We start from the raw sequence: 22,287 nt of genomic DNA on the forward strand, positions 1-22,287 counted from the left end.
CCTTGCACTGAGCCCCAAAGGGGGAAAAACTCCAGGCTGGAGGAATTTTATTTTTCTTGCGCTTTGCTTCTGACGTTCGCTCGGGCCGCGACCCGCGGGAGCGCGTCTGTGGGACCTCTCTGGTGCGCCGGGCCCGGGCGGGCTGTGAATGCTGCCTCCAGCCGCCTCCCGGGTCGCTGCCCCGCGCGCTTCTCCGCAGCAGCAGTTTTCGTGGTTTTGGCTCGTCTCTCCCCATCGTTCTTTCCTGCCCTTCCTGGTTCCTCGCCCCCAGATCTGGGATGTCCTGCCAGGCGAGCTCTGGGGACCCTCGCTGTACTCTGCAGATGGGCCCCCCGAGGTTTGTGTGGCATCGTGTAGGCAGCCCTCCGGCTCTCCCCAGCCGCCCCGCCTCCTGCCCCCGTGCCACTCCTGGAGCGGAGGCCACCCTCGAGTCCCGCCCAGACCCCGTCCGGGGTGCCTTATGCCCGTTCCGGGCTGCCGCCCTGCGCCCGTTGTCACCTGTTCCCTCTCCCGTGGACCAGGCGCGGCGCGCAGCGGCCTGGCCGGCAGAGGGCCCCGTTGGTCCAGAAATGTGGCACTGCCAGGGCGGGGAGAGGCAGACTGGGCGAGAAGCCCTGCAGGTGTATCCTGTTCTCAAAGAAAATAAAATATTTTCATGGGAAACTTTCCCTTTGTGTTTTTCTCCCCGCGCCCACTTCTCCTGTTCCCTTCCCCTGGGTTGTCTCCCAGGGTCAGCTCCTTGTCTTCTTACCCTGGAGACCCCACCCCGAAGCCAGGGCTGTGGCTGAGTTCGGCCTGCCTGGGGCTCAGGCTGTGCAGAGGCTGGCACGCCCCTGCATGCCATCTGTGCAGCCTTTGCCTCACCCTCTCGGGCAGAGGGAGGGTCAGAGGCTGGCTGTCTGGCTGCAGGTCCGCGGTGAGTCACGATGGCCTGTCAGCCAGCTGTGCCTTTGCGCTGTCCAGGCGCTGCCGTGGGTCTGCTCACCAGGCTCCAGACACACCCTGGGCTCGTCTGCGCCACTCTGTGCTCTGTGCGGAGTCCCTGCTGCCCGCTTTTACTCTCCGGGAAGGTCGGATCCACAGAGTGGTTTTCAGGGTCCTGGCTCCCATCCTTCACCCCCACCCCTGCAGCATCTCTCTTTCTCCCTGTTTTCTCTGCGCTTTGTACCTCCAGGGAAGTCTCCTTGGCTCCCTTGAAGAGAATAACCCCCAGGGGCTGTGTGGCAAGTTGAGAGGGCTTGGCGCCCCTGCGGCTTCTCCAGCTAGCCCTTTTGGCCCTGCTTTTAAATCCCAGAGGTCACCTCAAGTGGGCTTCTCAAGTCCTGCCCCGTGGAAGACTGCCCCAGAGGAAGAGGCTGTGCTTGCTCTGCTGGAGGGCCACTTCCCCTCTGTCTCCTCCACACCAGGCAAGAGAGAAAAGACTCAGCTTGGTGGACGAAAGTCCTGGAGGGGTGGCAGGCTCCGTGCCAGCTGAGCAAGCAAAGGAGGGAAGGGATCTGGTGCTGGAGTCCACTCAGGATAGCGCAGGGCGTAAAGACCCAGCCTCCGGCCGGCAGTGAGCGGCTGAACCTGGGTCTGGGGCGTTTTCTCCTGGCCTAGTAAAGGGACAGGAGCCAGAGGGTAGGGGGAGGAGGAGATGGCCCAAGGCAGGCAGGGCTAGGCAGGGCTGGGCCAGAGCCAGGGGGCCTCCCTGTGCCTTGTGCTGGGGCTCCCCTCCCCACCCCGAGTACGGAGGGAACCGGGGAAGGAGCTGGGATCCAGCCCTCCTCTCCCTTCCCCCACTCTGAAAGCTCTGCCTGGCACAGAGGCGCACAGGCAGGGCAGCTCCAGTTACAGCCCAGAAACCCGGAGAGGCTGGCCTGGGGGAGGATCACGTGGGCGGTGGGAGCCCTCCCTGCCCTGCCCCCCCACCCCCCTCGGCCTGCAACCCAAGCCGCCCTGCCTCTGCTGTCCTCCTCAGCCTCTGGCCACCAGGCTGGGCCCCGCAGGTCATCTGCCTGCCATGGAAAAGGGGCTCCTCTCTCTTCCTGCCAGGCCTGACCCTGCTTTTCGGCGTGATTAGCAGGTGGTGTTTCCATCTGATTCTCCTGGGGCTACCGAGATGTCTGTGCTCTGGGGGCCTAGACAGCTTGGCCTGATGCCCTCTTGGAAGGAAGTGGAGCCTGGCTCTAAGCAGGAAGAGGCTGTCCCAAGGGCTTGCGGCAAGTTTGAGATATAAACTTGGACACCCCTCCTTGCCACCAACGACCTCCCCCTCTTCCCCCTGCCGCCCTGTCCCACTCAATAGATCTGGGTGGGCTCTCCGGTACTCAGCTTCTCTCTGGGTGTTATCCTCAGGTGAGAATATGGAGGTAAAGGGTGGGTCACGTATGCTGAAAGCTGCTCAGGAAGGGATGCCTCAGACCCTGGGGCGAGCTACCGTTGTGCTTCTCTGAGGCTGGAGTTAGGGACTGGGGCTGGGATTTGGGGATCTGTGCCAGCCAAAGCATTGCCTGGGCTCCCTGGCACTTTACTGCCTTTTTCTTAGAGGTCCCATGTGCTGAGCCAGCCCCCAGCAGAGGCCCCTAGGGAAGCTGCGAGACAGGCATCCAGGAGCTGCCCAGGCGAGTGGAGGCCTGAGGCTTCCAAGGAGATTAATCTTCAGAGGAAGCAAGAAGGGGCACAGTGAGCACTGAGGCTCTTCCAGGTGTTGGCCTCAGCACTCCATGTTACACTGGAAGCATTTGCAGGTTACCGAGGGGGAGCAGGGCACTGCTGTGAGGTCTGTGGGTTTGTCCCAACTTTCTGCTCCAGGCAGCCTGGAGGCCTGCATGCGTGAGGCAGCACAGGCATGCCGTTGAGGGCTTCCCTAGTCTATGAGAGGTGCTGGCAGTCAATGTAATTGGCAGCTGAGGTGCTCTGGACTGTTGCGAATGGGGGGCGAGTGCTTTTTGTTATTGAGATGTAACTCACATCCTCTCTATTAGTTGATGCGTACAGTTCAGTGGTTTTTAATACATCCACAAGGCTGTGCAACCAGCACTGCTCTCTAATTCCAGAACATTTTCATCACCCCAGAAACTTTATATCCCCCTCCCCTTCCCCCAGCCCCTGGCAACCGCTAATCCACTTTCTGTTTCTGTGGATTTGCCTGTTCTGGACATTTCATATAAACGGAATCATACCGTATGTGGCTTTTCGCATCTGGCTTTTTTCACTGAGCATACTGTTTCCGAGGTTTATTCACATTTGTAGGATGATTCAGTGTATCGTTCCTTTTTGTGACTAAATAATATTCGACTGGGTGGGCATGTGACTGCTCTCTTCCATCTGTTCATCTGTTGATAGGTACTTGGGTAGTTTCAACTTTTTGGGTGTTGTGGATAATGCTTCCATGAAAATTGGTTTACAGTTTTTTTTTTGTTTTTTTTTTTTTTTTGTGGACGTATGTTTTCAGTTTTCCTGGGTATATACCTAAAAGTAGAATTGTTGGATCATATAGTAATGCTGTGTTTAACTTTTTGAGGACCCACCAAACTCTTTTTTCGATAGCATCATTTTGCATTCCCACCAGTAAGAGGGAGGGTTCCAATTTCTCCATATCCTCGCCAATGCTTCTCTGATTTAAAAAAAACATTTTTTAAAAAAAAATTCTGGCCGTCCTGATAGACTTGAGGTAGTATCTCATTGTAGTTTTCATTCACATTTTCCTGATGACTGGCTTCCACAGTGTTTCAGAAGGTAAAGAATCTGCCTGCAGTGCCGGAGACCCAGGTTCAATTCCTGGGTTGGGAAGGTCCCCTGGAGTAAGGGAATGGCTACTTACTCCAGTATTCTTGCCTGGAGAATTCCATGGACAGAGGAGCCTGGCGGGCTATAGTCCATGGGGTTGCAAAGAGTCAGACATGACTGAGTGACTAACACTTCCCTGATAGCTTGTGCTATTGAGCATCTTTTCATATGCATGGCGGCTATTTGCAGTGTCTACTTTGGGGAAATGTCTATTCAGTTTCTTTGCCTAATTTTTAGCACAGTTGTTTGTCTTTCTGTCGAGACATAAGAGCTCTTTAAATGTTCTAGATCTCTTCTTGGATTGAGGAGAGCCTGTTTTCTTGACCTGTGAACCAGCATGCTGCCTCTCACCCTATAAAGGGTTTGCATCCGTGGACCGTCCCTGCTTGGCCCCGGTGGACTGTGTGGGCTGGGGTGAAGGTTCACTTGCTGGGGTCTGGTCTGGGATTAGGGCTTTGCCGCAGAGTGGGGCTAGCTGGCGGCCCTGGCACTGTACTTAAGGGCTGCTGTCGTGGGGTGGGGGTGGTCTCTCAGTGTGGGTCAGGGAGGGTCAACCTCCTCTGCTTCTCTGAATACTGAGCGTTGGGTTCAACTTGGGGTCCTGTGTGGCCACATGCCTGCTGGCTGCTTCAAGGAGAGGCTTCTAGCTGGTCCCTGGAGTAGAAAGAAGGAGAGAAGGTTTCCAGGGCTGGAGGAGCCGGCCTGACGGTAGAATGACGAGGCTGTATGGTGAACCAGTGAGTGGGCAGCGGGTAAGACAGACCTGCTGGGATAATGAAACAGCCCTCGCGGGGGCTGGGGGGGCGTCTGTAGGGGGGCTCGGGAGACCCAGAGTCCACGGGGGTTATGGAGGGGCTGGCAGAGTGAGAGGTGTCCCAGGTGATTCCTTGGCCAGGAGTGGTGGTGCTGTAAGGTAAGTAGGAATTCGGGGAGTCACGGGGGCTTGGGTGGCAGGGCCGGTGCTACCCACAAGAGACCCCCCTCAGGACAGACACGCCCAAAGAAGGCCGCCAGGCAGATGGCCTCTGGGGGAGAGACCACGGGGAGCAGTGTGCTTCAGAGGGTCAGGAGAGAGTTGGCTCCACTGTGAGCTGAGGCTCAGGCGAGGGGGCTCTGTCCACAGGGCCCAGGGCAGCTGAGGGGCCGGCAGAGAGATTGCCTGTGCCCCGTGAAGTCGCGCTGCGGGTTGCTTTAAGCATTCCAGATCTGTTCTGGGACTGAGGAGAACCTGTTTTCTTGACCTGTGAGGCAGCATGCTGTCTCTCATCCTTTCATAAAGGAGCTCTTACAACTCAACAGGTAAACAAACAACTGAGCCAAAGATTAGGCAAAGAAACAGAATAGACATTTCCCCCAAAGAAGGCATTACAAATAGCCAGGACAGCGGGTGATGAGGGCTGGGGTGGAGGCAGCAGGCTGCTGGAAGGGCCTGGCGATGTGGGGAGGGCTTCCAGGGACAGGAGCGGACGGGGATGTGGTGGACGGGCCGGGCTTCCTGCCTGCAGAGGAAGGGAGATTCTTTTTGGACTTGTGGTCTCGGACCTCTGTGGCCAGCAGAGGGACCAAGACGTTCCAGTTCCCCAGCCTTCGGGTGCAGGGCGGACATGAGGAGACAGGTGGGAAGAGCAGGTGGGGGCGGCCGAGGGTCTCTTGGTGGGCTGACTGCCTGTTGTCTCTCTCGTCTCCAGAGACCTCCTTCTCCTGTCCAGTCTGCTCTGGGGGGGGGTCTGTGGACTCCCAAACCATTGGCCCCTGCCTCCCTCACTGTCCCCTTCTGTAGGCTCGTGGGGGCTCCACCCTGGCCCCCTAACACAGAGGCAGGTGGGAGCATCAGGGCAGGCCTGGGCCTCGGGGCTGGGAGCCCATGTGCACTGGCGGAGGGGTCCGAAGCCTCCCGGTGGGGCCTGAGGTGAGGAGGAAGCCGCCGCCATCTGGCTCCCCTCAGCTGTGTGAGCAGGTGTCCCACCACAGCCGGCGGCCGTCTGGACGGGAGGACAGCTGGCCTAATCTCACCCTGTCCTTGCTGCTGTGGTCCAGGACCTGAGTCCTGGGCCACGGCACTAGCATGATCCTGCCCAGCTCCAGGGTGGCCCCAGACTGAGGCTGGTGCCCACCGCCCACCCCAGGGGCCTTGTGGTATCAAGGACAGTAGAAACGTGTGGGTATTTTTTCTCCTGGAGAAGCATGCGTGCACACGATTCCTCCTGGGGGGTCGTGGGCCCTGAATTCGGGTCGGAGCGATGAGCTGATAAGGGGCCTGGCTTGGCCTTCCTGGCTGCAGAAATGTGGCACCTGTCAGCAGGGCGGCACCCAGTCCCCTTAATCCCAGCCTGGGGGGCACCAGGCTCCCATTGTGGATTGTCCCAGTGGTAGGGGTGCCCCTGCCGTGCCCACCCTGGTGGAGCAGGCTGCAGGAGGTTTCAGAGGAGGCGCAGTTGTCGGGGAAGTGAGTGCGGCCAGGTCCCTGCCTCCTGGGTGGGGAGCAGGACTGTCCTCCCAGGCCTGCCCCTCCTCCAGGGTTGCCTCAGCTGTTGCCTCTTTCAGGAAGCCACAGGACAGCCCAGCAGTATCACCCTCTACCTGTGGTGTAGGTCCCTTGTGGTGTCTTCTCGAAACTTCACTGGGCTGGCTCTTCTAAGTCCTGTGGGGGAGCCTGTGTCTCTTCCGCTTCCTGTCTCTGCACCCAGGAGTCTGGGGTGGGGTCTGAGGTGCTCGTCCACCAGGTGGCCTGGCTCTCTGCTCACCCAACCTCCCCCATGCTGTACCCATCCTTGCTGGCTGGACCGCTACACCTTCCAGTACATGGGTGGTGGGCTGGGTGTCGCAGACTTGAGGCACTGGGTCCTGAATGTTGGACAGAGGCTTTGTGGGCCATGTTGCTGTGGGTGCTGTGCTGAGGGCAGAGGGCTCTGTTGCAGCTTCCAGGGTTGGGGAGGTGGGGGCATGTGGTTGCCCAGGTTGCGTGGCAGGTCTGAGCAGGTATGTGGAGTGGGGCTTGGTAGCACGGTCTGGGTGATGACCAGCCTGTTTTCCTGCCGGGGCTAATGATTAAGGGACATTCGTGGGCTGGGCCAGGGTCTCCAGAGGAGGACAGCCCCACTCTGGACAGTGTCGACCTGGGTGGTTTGCTGGCCATCTGGCTCCGTGACCTGCAGGCACAGTCCGCCATGCTCCCCTGCTCCTCCCAGTGAGGTTCCTGGCTGGCCTGGCGCCCCTAGCCACAGGAGGAAACCCGGCCGCCCAGCTGGCAGGCCCTGTACCTCGAGACCAGCAGCCGGACGAGGGAATGGAAAAAGGCAAGCCTCAAGCTGCGTTTGTTTTTCTTAGCGATACCTGAGGTAGACGTGGCCAGGGAAGTGGTCTGGCCCGGGAGCAGAGGCCGCCAGGGGCTCCCAGACCAGAGCACAGCAGCCTGGCTTCCGCTGGGACAGAGCAAGCAGCGGCGGCTGCCCCAGGCCCCCCCAGGGCGGGGTGTTGATGACGGCTGTCCCAGCGTCCTTCCTTTGTGTCTGGCGTGGTGCTGGGCCCCCGGGAGGCCAGCTCCGGGAAGGAACCCAGTCATCACGTCGATGCTGGGAATGGCGGGGTAGGGGCGCCCTATGATTCTCCAAGCACCTGCCTCGAGTCTCCCCTGTGCTTTGTGGCAACCCCAGCGTGAGTCCACAGCCGCCTCTGAGGCCTGGGGACGTGGTGAGCAGGACACGGAGGTGGGCTGGCCCCTCGAGTCCCTGCGTGAAGCCACTGTAGCCCGTCTTCTCCTTGCGGCAGGCAGTGAGTCCGGGGGGTTGCAGGCAGCCTTGGTCTCTCTGCTGGGGGCCGCTTTCCATTGTGGGCTCCATCATCCTAGTCTGGAAAGGGCACAGGTATCTGGTGACCCTTAGAGTCTGGGGGGGCGGGTGTCCCACGAGTTCTGCTCACTTCAGGAGCCAAGTGTGAGTGGGGGCGTTTCTGTGAGGCTGGTGGCTGGTGCTCCAGGTCCCAGGTAGCCAAGTGTGCCGAGCCCTGGGTCTGCCAGCCGACTCCCAGCGGGGCCAGGCAGTTCCCTGGAGTAGGTGGTCGGAGATGGCGCTGGGGGCCGACCAAGAACGCTTTGTGCCCTGGAATGCTAGGACCCCCTGCGACGGGGAGATCGGGGCCTGACAGAGGTGACAGCTGTCCTGGACACGAAGTCCTGTCACAGTGTGGCCTGTACACAGGAGGCTTCCCTCCTGCGCTGCTCACCCTTGTCCCTTAGCAGGGCATCAGGTGAGGGTGGCGCTCTTGGGGACCCCGGGCTCTGGTGGGCTCTGTGTTCACCCCCACGTGCTTGGGTGGGAGACGGCAGGCCACGGGTAGATGGAGGGTTAATCTCAGAACCGGTTCTCAGCACTGGAATTTGTTTTGAATTTGATTCACACAGAAATTAAACGCTGTCTGGTGGGGCTGAGGTTTCCTTGGCAGGGCGCTGTGGCTTCTGGAACTCTGGCCTGCTCTCCTTCCGTCCGCCCAGCCCAGGGTCTAAGCTCCCCCATGCCCCAGGAGCTAGGTTTGCGGGCAGGGTGGCCCTTGGGATGGCTGGGCCTGTTGGCAGGAGGAAAGGCAATCAAAATCTGTGCCCCGCCACCCAGCCATGAATGGGCAGGAGTGAGGTGTTCTAGGGGGTGAGTGGTGTAGGACCAGGGTGGCCCCAGTGTCTGCATGGGCCGAACCTGCACACCCCCTCTTCCATCGGTGCCCATCCTGCCACCTGGCTGCCCTGGAGGGCAGATGTGAGGATGTGTGACTGGTGGGGTGCTCAGAGGGGCTGGCCTGGTAGTCCCCAGGGCATAGTCTGGCATGACAGCCTCAGGCCTGGTCCAGAGGGTGTTGGGCATCCCCAGCTTGGCTCTGTCTGTTCTGGGTTCTTTCCTGCTCCCCCAGGGCTGGAGTGGGGGTCTCTGCAGAGCTGGTTGGGATTGGAGGGTGGGCCCTCAGCAATGTGGGACCTAGTCCAGGATGATCTGGTCTCAAGATCCTTACCTTGATTACTTCCACAAAGACCCTTATTCCAAATAAGGCACATTCTGAAGTTTCAGGTGGGTGTGAATTTTGGGCACCTTTATCCTCTGCTTCAGGTTATTCCTACAGACAGTTCCCGAATATGGTGACCAGCATATGGACAGAGGTAACTTGGTGTGCGAGGAAGTGCAGCCAGGGCCGTGCGGAATTGATGGCAGCAGACCAGTAGACAGAGCGCCCCACACTGAATAAAACAATTCTCACTGTGCTTTCAGGAGCAAGATAAGCTAGGGAACCTGTAAGGGATGAGAAGCCACAAAAACTGACCGAGCAAGTTTGGGAAAAACCAAAGAGAACTGGGGGAAACTTTAAGTAATAGACTGATTTGAAAGCAGGTTAGAAACAGTTGAAGAGAATTAGAAAATTGTAAGATAGGTCAAGAGGAATTACACAGAGTGTGGCATGGGAAGGCAGGTATGTGGCAACAGAGGATGAGAAACCTAGGGACACGGTGAGGAGGTCCTGCTCGCTCCAGCAGAGGCCCAGAGGTAGAGGAGAAGGGGAAATTGACAGGGTGAGGTCTGGAGAGAATGGCTGAAAATTTCCTAAAACTGATCAGAACAATTAAGAAGATTCAAGAGGCCCAGTGTCTTTCTAAGCAGAAAAAAAAAAAAAAAATCATGCCATAACATAACAGATTGCAACTGCAAACCACGAAAGCAGTCTCCAAAAACAAAATATAGATCACCTCCCAAGGATTATCAGGCTGACAGCTGACTTCAGAACTGAGAGCAAAACCAGAAGACGGTGGGACCGTCCACTCGGTGCGTGAAAAGAAAATGACTGCCAGCCAAGAACTCCACGCTCGGTGAAGATTACTGTAAAGTGACGGTGAAATAGAGACATTTTCAGGCAAATTAAGAGCTGCTCTGAAGGAAACATTGACGGTGCAGTTTGGGCATAGGAAATGACCCTGCATGTTCCAGACATAGAAAGGAATGCAGAGCAAAGAGAAAGTCAGAAAGAGGGAAGGGATAAGGGAGCATTGAACAGCTTCCTGTTGGGTCCTGCGTGTGGAACTAACATACCCAACAGCATATAATTCCAGGGAGTCAACAAGATTGACTCAGGGCTCATGTTACTGAGAAGGGCACAGTCCTGACCAACATGGAACATGGGTAACTTACAGACTCAAGTTGTAATTTTGAGGGTAACCATGAAAATAATGGAAATATGACTTCAGGTTAACAGAAGGAAAAGCAGGGTAATAAAAATAACCCAAAAGAAGGCGAGAGAGGAGGCAAAAAGGAATGGAAGAGGCATGGCCCCCAGAAAGGATAAACAGATCCCAGGACCCCAGTGGGTGAAATGCTTCAGACATAAGGCTGAGGTGACTGGTGTTGTGGGATCTGGGTAAGAGATGCATGATGTCAGGGTAGGGAACATAAGAGGATGGGGGAGAAGGCACCAGCTTAATGGGCCGTAAGGGAAAGAGGGAAATGAGAGAGAGAAGAATGCGCTGTGACTCAGGCTCAGCACAGTGATCTCAGCTTGGTCGCTGGAAGGGCAGCATCAGGCTAGTCTGGTGACCTGAAACTACCATAGTGGTAACTTAAATGCATATTTTAGAAGTGGAAAGACACTTGACTCAGCAAGTGCCCATCACCAAAGTGAGGGAAAAAAAGGTAAATTGAGAGAAAATTAAAGTAGTGCAGAAATTGACAAACAAGTGTGCACTACAGATGAACAGATCCCTTTTTAGGATGAAGGTCTCAGAAGCATCTGAGGAGACTGACCCAGTGAAGCGGAGGCTCAGAGTGCTCGGGTCTGGCGACAGGAACATTATCACGGATTCTGCAAGCAAAAACAAGGGAATGTAATGAGCAGTTCCATGCTGGTAAATACGCAAATGCAGAGGAAATGGAGAAAACAAAAAGAGAGACAGCAACAGAGTCAAGATTTTAAAATGTTGACTAATGTTATAGCAAGCAAAAAAAATTGGGTCATTGGGATTGGAGAACAACCTGACTGTTCCTCAAACGATTAAACCTGGAATTGCTCTATGACCCTGCAGTTCCACTCCTGGGTACATACCCCTGAGAAATGAAGACACGTATTCTTGAGAAGACGTGTGCTTGACTGGCCATGATGGCATTATGAACAGTAGCTAAGAGCGAACAGCTCACAAGTCCATCATTTGAGGAGCAGGAAAATAGAATGTCGTCTGTCCACACAATGGGAGACTGTTAATGTGCGACAGCATGGATGGGCCTGGAAAACACTGTGATAAGTGAGAGAAGCCAGTCACCAAAGGCCACCCATTGTTGATTGCGTTTTCAGGAAACGTCCAGATCAGGCAGACCACAGAGACAAGAAGGTAGATTGGTGGTTGCCAGGAGTTGGGAGAGGGGGAGAGGGAGTTGATAGCTGAAGAGTACGTTACGCAGTTTCTTCTTTTAAAAAATACTTTTATTATGCATTTGTTATTTCAGGCTGAACTGCGTCTTCCTTGCTTTGCATGGTTTTCTGTGGTTGCGGTCAGCAGGGGCTTCTCTCGCATTGCCGCGCACGCGGGTCTCATTGCCGCAGCCTCTCCTGTTGCAGAGAACAGGCTCTAGGGCACTCGAGCTTCAGTATTCGGGGAGTGTCAGCTGAGGTGCTCTATGGCCTGTGGAATCTTCCCGGACCTGGGATTGAACCTGTGTCCTCCGCATTGTAGGAGGATTCCCAGCCACTAGACCACCAGGAAAATCCTATACAGTTTCTTTTTAAAACAATGAAAATATCCTAAAATTGACATTGTGGTGTTTGCACATATCTGCAAACGTACTACAAATGTTGAATTGTGTACTTTAAACGGGCAAGTTTTATGGTAGGTGAATTATATCTCAATAAAGCTATTTTTAAAAAGGGGGAAAAAAGAAATTGGATCAGAAAGAAAATCTTTCCACCAAGAAAACATCAACCTGCATGGCTTCATGGGAAGTTTCACCAACCAGTCAAAAGGGCGTAATTCTAATCTAACAGAACTCTTCTAGGAAATTAAAAAAAGGACAGCTCTTGCTAAGGCACCAAAACTCAGCAGGAAGAGCATGGGAGAAGAAAATTACAAGCACGGATGCAAATATCCTAGACAAAACATGATTAAGTTACATAGCAATACAGAGAAAGGATAAAACCCATCATGGCCAACTGGGTTTATTCCAGGAATGCTTAATGTCTGACATTAGAGATAGCAATTGGTGAAATTCCTCAGTTTAACAGATTAAAGGACAAAAATCACGCATCAAAAGATGCAGAGATGACATTTAATAACGTTCAACATCCATTTGTGATTTTTAAAAACACTCATAGCAAAGTAAAAGCAGAAGGGAACTTCTTTAACTTGCTACAGTGTGTCCAGAAAAACAGCTGACCTCACGCTTAGTGGTGAAATGGCAGAACCTTCCCTTTTATGATGAACAGTCAGACAAGGATGCCTGTCATCAGCATTGTCTGAATCTGAATGATGCCACCTGTCTTAACAGACCCTGAAGTGTGGTGGGAGTTGTTTCTCTCGGGTAGCAATCATGCTCTGGCTCTGTGAGGGTGCTGATTCCTGGCCTCTGGCCTCATAGTACCAGCTGTTAGGGTGCTCTTTTGTCCAGAGTGGCGGTCTGGGTGGAAGGAACGTGAGTTTGAGCTTGTGGAGGGGAGATGAGCAAGGATGGGGGTCCCCACTTTTGGTGGTGCTGCCCAGGATTCTCTCCTTCACATCATGGCCACACATGCTGGCAAGGGCACTGGATAGCCTGTGCTGGCTGGGGGCTCTGGAGCTGGGGGTCAGGAAGCTGGGCCCCAGAGAGGAGCTGGCAGATTCTGCACAGTTGTGCTGCTGGCCTTAGCCCACGTAGGAAGGCAGGAAGAATCACACAGTACGAAAACATAATAAAAGTCTCTGCAGACGGCATGATTGTACACAGAGCATCTGAAAATCATCAGAAGTGAATTACAGCACGTAGCAGGGTCACCAAATACTAAATCAGCATAGGGTCAGTTGGATTTTTTAGGTCAGCAACAGAGAAGACTGACTTTTATAAAGATATTTTATTTTTACGCAAATGGTACTGGTGGTGAAGAACCCGCCTGCCAATGCAAGAGACATGGGTTCGATCCTTGGGTTGGGAAGATCCCTGGAGGAGGGCATGGCAGCCCACTCCAGTATTCTTGCCTGGAGAATCCCATGGAGAGGGGAGCCTGACGGGCTGTAGTTCATAGGGTCGTAAAGAGTTGGACATGATTGAAGCAACTTCGCACACACACACTCTGGAAAACAGACTGAGCCTAATACAGGGTCACCCTGTGGGGGGCTGTGAGTCTTCAGATGTCAGTCGGGGAAACTGGAAGACTTCGGAGAGAGTCAGGAAGGAATTCTGAGTAAACGGAGAGAGACTGTTCTCGCCAGTGGAGAGTTTCAGAATTGCACACACAGCAGTCACAACCGTCCCGGCAAACCCTGTCACGTGTGTGCAAATACAGAGGCAACACGTGACCTTGGAGTCTACTGGAAGGTGCTCCTGAAGGAATACCAGTAAAACGCCAGTCTGTGGACAACTAGCCCAGCAGGGGGGAGCCTGGGAATGACCACACGTGAGGCTGCCGTGACGTCACAGAGCAGTGCGGAGACAGGACCTTTAGGACCCTGAGGAAGGGACACTGGCCCCAACAAGTTGTTTTGGGCAGACGTTGGCATCAGCTGGACAGAGAGCTGGATGTGTGCAGCAAGTTGGGGAGCTCTTGGGGGATGTTTGGGAGATTGTTCATGATACTGGTGATAGGAGCTGGGAGTGCCCGTGCACAGGGCTATTGTCTGAGCTGCCTGAGAGCTGTTTTCCACAGCTGTGCTACTCCCTTCCACGTGTTTACTGTATCTCTTGAAAATACTCGAGTGTTGTGAAGTGCCAGACCAACATTTGCGTCTCGTCGTTTCTTCCTGGGGAGTAGGTCCAGCATTGGAAGAGGCCAGTTGGATGGAGCAAGGACAGCCAGCCTTGGCTCAAGTCCTCCATGGGCCGCCCGGGCAGGCTTCTGTGCCCATCCACTCACCTGTCTCAGCCAGACCTCCACGGGGTGGGAGGGGCAGCTATGTCGAGCACAGTGGCAGGTGTACTGGTACGAACAGCTGGGTGTTGGGAGGAGCTGTGCTATGCCAAGTGGGCTGGGCGCTTTCTGGGCTGGAGATAGGCTGTGTGGGCAGAGGCTTGCTGCTTCAGGCTGGGCTGCAGGGCTGAGAGCCTGTGGGGGGTGGGGACTTCTCCAGGCCACTGGTTTGGACTTTGTCATTTTGAATAGGCCACTGTGCGTGGGATAGCATGCGAGTGGCTCACAGGCCATAGGGAGAAGGATGAGTCTCCTCTGCCCCGCGCTGTCTTTGTCTTGGGTTGCCCCAGGCACCCAGACGTGTGCACACAGGTCCTCTGCAGATTGAGGCCTGTACTGTGCGCTGGGTGTGCACAGCAGGTGGGCTGTAGCTCCTCTGAAGGCTGCTGAACCCTGGGGTGGATGGGTCCCATTTATTCAGCCTGTCTCCCGTCTTTGTGAATAACGATCAGTGCTTTCAGTGTTTCTGCACGACAGCATGGGCTTCCCTGGTAGCCCAGCAGGTAAAGGATCCCCTTGCCATGCAGGAGACGCTGGTTCGATTCCTGGGTCGGGAAGACCCCCTGGAGAAGGGATAGGCTACCCACTCCAGTATCCTTGGGCTTCCCAGATGGCTTAGACAGCAAAGAATCTGCCTATAATGTGGGAGACCTGGGTTCGATCCCTGGGTTGGGAAGATCTGCTGGAGGAGGGCATGGCAACCCACTCCAGTATTCTTGCTTGGAGAATTCCATGGACAGAGGAGCCTGGCGGGCTACAGTCCATGGGGTCACAGAGCCAGACACGACTGAGTGACTGAGCAGCATTGCATGGGGTAACACGTGAGTGACAGATGCTTGTACGTTTCTTTCTTCTTGCTGATGTTAATTTTTTTTAGACTTGTACTTTTAAACACAGTGGACCGTTTTTAAAGTCCCTTATTGAATTTGTTGCAATATTGCTTCTGGTTTTTTGGCCACAAGGCATACGGAGTCTTCGCTCCCTGATCAAGGATTGAACCCACAACCCCCTGCATTGGAAGGTGGTCTCTTAACCACTGGGCTACCAAGGAAGTCCCTGCTTGTGCATTTTAAGATAACATATTAATATACAGTGGCTGTATTTCTAGAAGGAGATTGGTGGTAAATTTTTGTAGGTGTGTCAGTCCAGAATTCCAGCCAAGGGGGAACACCTCTTTCCCTGTGTCCTTGACATTATCTTATCAGGTACTGATTTGTACTTATCTGATGAATGAAAAATAACTGATCAATATAGTTTTCAGTTCAGTTCAGTCGCTCAGTCATGTCTGACTCTCTGTGACCCCATGAATCGCAGCCTGCCTCCCTGTCCATCACCAACTCTCGGAGTTCACTCAGACTCACGTCCATCGAGTCGGTGATGCCATCCAGCCATCTCATCCTCGGTCGTCCCCTTCTCCTTCTGCCCCCAATCCCTCCCAGCATCAGAGTCTTTGCCAATGAGTCAACTCTTCTCATGAGGTGGCCAAAGTACTGGAGTTTCAGCTTTAGCATCATTCCTTCCAAAGAACACCCAGGACTGATCTCCTTTAGAATGGACTGGTTGGATCTCCTTGCAGTCCAAGGGACTCTCAAGAGTCTTCTCCAACACCGCAGTTCAAAAGCATCAATTCTTTGGCGCTCAGCTTTCTTCACAGTCCAACTCTCACATCCATACATGACCACTGGAAAACCATAGCCTTGACTAGATGGACCTTCATTGGCAAAGTAATGTCTCTGCTTTTTAATATGCTGTCTAGGTTGGTCATAACTTTCCTTCCAAGGAGTAAGTGTCTTTTAATTTCATGGCTGCAGTCACCATCTGCAGTGATTTTGGAGCCCCCCAAAATAAAGTCTGCCACTGTTTCCGCTGTTTCCCCATCTATTTCCCATGAAGTCATGGGACCAGATGCCATGATCTTCGTTTTCTGAATGTTGAGCTTTAAGCCAACTTTTTCACTCTCCTCTTTCACTTTCATCAAGAGGCTTTCTAGTTCCTCTTCACTTTCTGCCATAAGGGTGGTGTCATCTGCATATCTGAGGTTATTGATATTTCTCCCGGCAATCTTGATTCCAGCTTGTGCTTCTTCCAGCCCAGCGTTTCTCATGATGTACTCTGCATAGAAGTTAAATAAGCAAGGTGACAATATACAGCCTTGACGTACTCCTTTTCCTATTTGGAACCAGTCTGTTGTTCCATGTCCAGTTCTAACTGTTGCTTCCTGACCTGCATACAGATTTCTCAAGAGGCAGGTCAGGTGGTCTGTATTCCCATCTCTCTCAGAAGTTTCCACAGTTTATTGTGATCCACACAGTCAAAGGCTTTGGCATAGTCAATAAAGCAGAAATAGATGTTTTTCTGGAACTCTCTTGCTTTTTCCATGATCCAGCGGATGTTGGCAATTTGACCCCTGGTTCCTCTGCCTTTTCTAAAGCCAGCTTGAACATCTGGAAGTTCAGAGTTCACATATTGCTGAAGCCTGGCTTGGAGAATTTTGAGCATTACTTTACTAGCGTGTGAGATGACTGCAATTGTGTGGTAGTTTGAGCATTCTTTGGCATTGCCTTTCTTTGGGATTGGAATGAAAACTGACCTTTTCCAGTCCTGTGGCCACTGCTGACTTTTCCAAATTTGCTGGCATATTGGGTGCAGCACTTTCACAGCATCATCTTTCAGAATTTGAAATAGCTCAACTGGAATTCCATCACCTCCACTAGCTTTGTTTGCAGTGATGCTTTCTAAGGCCTACTTGACTTCACATTCCAGGATGTCTGGCTCTAGGTGAGTGATCACACCATCGTGATTATCTTGGTCGTGAAGATCTTTTTTGTACAGTTCTTCTGTGTATTCTTGCCACCTCTTCTTAATACCTTCTGCTTCTGTTAGGTTCATGCCATTTCTGTCCTTTATCGAGCCCATCTTTGCATGAAATATTCCCTTGGTATCTCTAATTTTCTTGAAGAGATCTCTAGTTTTTCCCATTTTGTTGTTTTCCTCTATTTCTTTGCATTGATCACTGAGGAAGGCTTTCTCTTCTCTCTTTGCTGTTCTTTGGAACTCTGCATTCAGATGCTTATATCTTTCCTTTTCTCCTTTGCTTTTTGCTTCTCTTCTTTTCACAGCTATTTCTAAGGCCTCCCCAGACAGCCACTTTGCTTTTTTGCATCTCTTTTTCTTGGGGGTGGTCTTAATCCCTGTCTGCTGTGCAATGTCGTGAACCTCCATCCATAGTTCATCAGGCACTCTATCTATCAGATCTAGGCCCTTAAATCTATTTCTCAGTAGTACTGTATAATCATAATGGATTTTATTTAGGTCATACCTGAATGGTCTAGCAGATTTCTGTACTTTCTTCAATTTAAGTCTGAATTTGGCAATAAGGAGTTCATGATCTGAGCCACAGTTAGCTCCCGGTCTTGTTTTTGCTAACTGTATAGAGCTTCTCCATTTTTGGCTGCAAAGAATATAATCAATCTGATTTTGGTGTTGACCATCGGGTGATGTCCATGTGTAGAGTCTTCTCTTGTGTTGTTGGAAGAGGGTGTTTGCTATGACCAGTGCATTTTCTTGGCAAAACTCTATTAGCCTATGCCCTGCTTCATTCCGCATTCCAAGGCCAAATTTGCCTGTTACTCCAGGTGTTTCTTGACTTCCTACTTTTGCATTCCAGTCTCCTATAATGAAAAGGACATCTTTTTTGGGTATTAGTTCTAAAAGGTCTTGTAGATCTTCATAGAACTGTTCAACTTCAGCTTCTTCAGCATTACTGGTTGGGGCATAGGCTGGATTACTGTGATATTGAATGGTTTGCCTTGGAAACGAACAGAGATCATTCTGTCATTTTGAGATTGCATCCAAATACTGCATTTTGGACTCTTTTGTTGACCACGATGGCTACTCCATTTCTTCTCAGGGATTTCTGCCCACAGTAGTAGATATAATGGTCATCTGAGTTAAATTCACCCATTCCAGTCCATTTTGGAGAAGGCAATGGCACCCCACTCCAGTACTCTTGCTTGGAAAATCCCATGGATGGAGGAGCCTGCAGGCTGTGGGGTTGCTAGAGTCGGACACGACTGAGCGACTTCACTTTCACTTTTCACTTTCATGCATTGGGGAAGGAAATGGCAACCCACTCCAGTGTTCTTGCCTGGAGAATCCCAGGGACAGGGGAGCCTGGTGGGCTGCCATCTCTGGGGTCGCACAGAGTCGGACACGACTGAAGCAGCAGCAGCCAGTCCATCTTAGTTCTCTGATTCCTAGAATGTCAACATTCACTCTTGGCATCTCCTGTTGACCCCTTCCAATTTGCTTTGGTTCATGGACCTAACATTCCAGGTTCCTATGCAATATTGCTCTTTACAGTATTGGTCCTTGCTTCTATCACCAGTCACATCCACAACTGGGTATCGTTTTTGCTTTGGCTCCATCCCTTCATTCTTTCTGGAGTTATTTCTCCACTGATCTCCAGTAGCATATTGGGCACCTACTGACCTGGGGAGTTCCTCTTTCAGTATCCTATCCTTTTGCCTTTTCATACTGTTCATGGGGTTCTCAAGGCAAGAATACTGAAGTGGTTTGCCATTCCCTTCTCCAGTGGCCCACATTCTGTCAGACCTCTCCACCATGACCCGCCCATCTTGGGTGACCCCACACGGCATGGCTTAGGTTCACTGTGTTAGACAAGGCTGTGGTCCATGTGATCAGATTGACTAGTTTTCTGTGATTATGGTTTCTGTGTGTCTGTCCTCTGATGCCCTCTTGCAGTACCTGCCGTCTTCCTTGGGTTTCTCTTACCTTAGATGTGGGTCAGGAGTCGTAAGAGACATGGGTTCTGTCCCTGAGTTGGGATGATCCCCTGGAGGAGGAAAGGGCAATGCACTCCAGTATCCTTGCCTAGAGAATCCCATGGAAAGAGGAGACTGGAGGGCTACAGTCCATAGGGTCGCAGAGTCGGACATGACGGAGCAACTGAGCACCTGTGGGTCATTTAAAATTACTTTTGGGGCAGTTTTAATGAATAATAATCTTACACCAATGAATTTTGTGACCACTAACATTGTGAAAACTAAGAAGTCTCCAATTAGCCCATTATGTTAAACATCATCTTATATATCAAGGTAGCTGTCAGCATAGTCTTCCTCTCATTAATTCACTGACACATCAGAGAGCTGGGGGCTGGTGAGACTATAGGTAGTTTCTTGCCCTAAAACTAAAATATAGTTTTATTTTGTGTTTTTTTGAGTGAAATGCGAATGTTTTTAATAGCTAACTGTATTTCTTTCCCTTGAACTGTATGTTCATATCCTGTATTAACAGTTAATTCCTTAGTTATTGATCTAGAGGGAAAGATACAGCCGTGTCCACATATGTACATGCACATACCCACGTACAAGCAGACATTTGGCCCTTGGCCTGGGATCTGAATGCAGCATTTCCCCTGACCTCTGTCTGTTGGTCTTTGGACTCGATGCTGCTTTTTTCTGTGCAGAGATTCCTGTATATTTCGTCAAATGTATTAAATTTTCAAGGCATTTTGGATTCTGAGTCGCTCTGATAAAGGCCTTCCTGATTCTAAGAATGTTTTATGAGCCTCTCATCTTTGCTCCAGCACTTCTGTGGGGTCCTCTTTGTGGTGGCGTTTCTGCCCTGCTCGGCCTGTCACTTGTCCCTGGTGCCTTCTCCGCTGAGCCCAGCTACCCTGATGGCCGCCCTGTTCCCTGTACCTCACGCGTTGTCCCCGCACCCCTCGTCCGGCACCTGCGTGAGGGCTTGTCCTCTGTTGCTGTGCTCCAGGCTGTAAGCTCACAGGCTGGCCACACCGTGTCCACCCTGATTGTTAGGGGCCCTGGAGCCCTGATCGAGGACGTAGGGACAGGCCGCCTTGGGATGAGGAGGGCCGGGGATGAAGCAGTGTTGCCCCCTTGGGTTCTAGCCTCATGCCTACCATGGGAACTGGGTGGTGGCTCAAAGGAAAGGCCTGGCCCTTGGGCCTCCGGCCTCAGCCATGCGGCTGCATCGCTGTCGGATGGACCTTCCTGGACTTGGACACCCTTCTGCCCCGAACAGATGTAGACACCACCTGGCCTCAGGAAAGGGTCAGCTTGCCTGTGGCTGTGTTTACGGAGCTGCCCCTGATCCCCTGATGGGCATGCTGAGGCTAGATGGGAGTGGAGCTGCCTGCAGCTATGCAGACTGGCGAGTCAGCTCCCCGTGGGCAGTGTGAACCCAGGCTAGCACTGAGTGGGGGGGCCCTGAGTTCCGTCCCCATGTGCAGAATTTGGACACAGGTGCTCCCACTGCCTCCTGGAGAACTGGAGAGGGTCTCCCTCTCCTCGTCCACACCCACAGCTACCCTTCCCAACTCTGCCCTAGGTTCCCCCAGGTTGGTTTTGGCAGTAGGGGTCCTCTTGGATGCCGAATGTTTTGGCAGTGGTGGGAGCTCGGTTAATCTGGGAGAATCCAGCCTGGGGGATGTGCTGGTGGGAGGCTACAGTGCTTTAGCTGTGTGGCACGCAGTTCTGGGCACAGCTGTTAGCATTCCTGTCTGGGAACAAGTCTCCACCGTGTGAGCTGTCTTTGTGTGAGGAGTGGGGCTTTCCCGGCTTCCAGGCCCGGGTCCTCCGGCCCCTGCCTGCTCCCTGCCCTGGTGTGGCAGCTGTCCTCAGGCAGGGGCCCGGGAGTCCACAAAGCCGTCCCCTGATGTCAGCTTCTGCCCCACCCCCGTCTTTTTAGGCACGATGTCCTAACACTCGGTGAGGGTGCAGGTGACCAGGGCCTGGCATGTGCCGCTATCCCTCCAATGCATTGTCCCAGCTCCAGGCTCGTGTGTCTTCTCCCTGACGGCCTCACTGCTTCTGCTTCCCACTGCTGCTGAGTGGCCCGCAGAGGGTCTGTCCGCATCTCAGGGGCCTTTGGAGCTTCTCTCCTAGCCAGCACCCACGCGGGCCTCCCACCGCATACCCAGGAGCCTCCTGATTCCGAGTGTTGCTTACAGAGAGGGGAACAGGCTCTTCAGCACGGACTTGAGCTGGCAGGGCTGCTGCTCACCCACCCCCTGAGTCGCAGGGTTGGGAGCAGGTGCCACCTCTGCTCACTGGTGCAGCAGTTCTCAGCCCTGTGGGGAGCAGTGCCAAGGCCTGAGGCAGGTCTTCTCAGGGTGCCCACCGCCGCCTCGCTCATGTGGCCCCTACGTGTGCAGAGGTGGGGGTAGCAGTCCTTCCTGCCGCGCACCCCTCGACCTGACGCGTCTGCTCTGGCCCTCTGCTGGCTTCCTTGCCCAGCTGCTGCCTGGGCCTCAGCACCCTACTTTCCTGTTCTCAGGGAGCTGATGAGTGAGGCGAGACGGGCGACTCCTTCAGGGCCTGGGGTCCAGGGGTCTCTGAGCAGGGCCAGTTCTGCTTTGCACAGACCCCACCTTTACCCTAAGGGTACATGCAGCGATGCCCCTCTCCATGAGACAGGGCAGGGCCTGCTGAGGTGTGTGTGCAACTACCCCGTGCTGTCCCCAGAGGAGCCTCAGCCTGCAGCCTGAGTGCTGGTGTCTGCTCGAGGGTGGGGTCTTGGAGGCCCCGCCCACCGTCCTGCCCCTGCAGCTGGAGACCCCGCCCACACCCTGGCCTCTGCAGAAAGCTGCAGCTCTTTGTCAGCCCAGGGCCAGTGTTTCCCTGAGGAGTTTTGGAAGGACAGCAGCAGTGGGGATGGGGCAAGGTGTGGGGCTCCAGTATCTGTGGACTACTGCCAGCCCTGTTTCCTGGGTTTGGCTGGCGTGAGAGATGGGGGATGGACTTGTTTCTATGATGCTGTAGTAGGGGGCGCTGAGCCCCATCCCCATCCATGTGGGCACTTTTCCCTCCCAAGGGCTGAAGGTCTGGGTGGGGCTGGCTTGGACGTATCTGGATCTCAGATGTACAGTTGTCTGTCTGGGGACACTGAGGCCTGTGCTTCTGTGCACAGAGCAGGCAGAAGGCCAGGGCCAGTCAGTCCCTGGATAGAGCTGGTGGTAAGGACTTAGGGCAGGAAGGTCAGACAGCAGAGACCGGCTCCAGCTTTGGCTCAGCCAGGAAGGGGGATGGAGGTGTCCCAAACCAGCAGCTACCTCCTGAGCGCTGCTAGGGTCCTGGGCTGGGGGCCTCCCAAGCGCTGCTCGGGTCGTGGGCTGGGGGCCTCCTGAGTGCTACTAGAGTCCTAGGCTTGAGGGTCTCCTGAGCGCCACTTGGGTCCTGGGCTGGGAGCCCTTTCTGGTGCACGTATTCCAGGAGACTCGGTTGAAACCATGGGGGCCACCTGCACAGCCTGCAGGGGGACAGAGAGGGAGCAGGGCCTCCCCAAGGGCCTGCAGGGCCGGTGAGGCACCTCTAGCTGGAGGTGGTGGAGGCTGGAGGCCTGGAGCAAGCTGCGAAG

The 22,287-nt window shown here is 53.7% G+C and overlaps 1 protein-coding gene across 1 annotated transcript in view; it reads left to right on the plus strand.

The window, feature by feature from the left end:
• Positions 1-22,287, plus strand: part of WNT9A (Wnt family member 9A) — a 30,225-nt gene that overhangs the window by 617 nt on the left and 7,321 nt on the right. The gene's annotated exons all lie outside the window — the stretch shown is intronic.

Source organism: Ovis aries, chromosome 5 (assembly GCF_016772045.2).
Source record: "Ovis aries strain OAR_USU_Benz2616 breed Rambouillet chromosome 5, ARS-UI_Ramb_v3.0, whole genome shotgun sequence".
Lineage (NCBI taxonomy): Eukaryota > Metazoa > Chordata > Mammalia > Artiodactyla > Bovidae > Ovis > Ovis aries.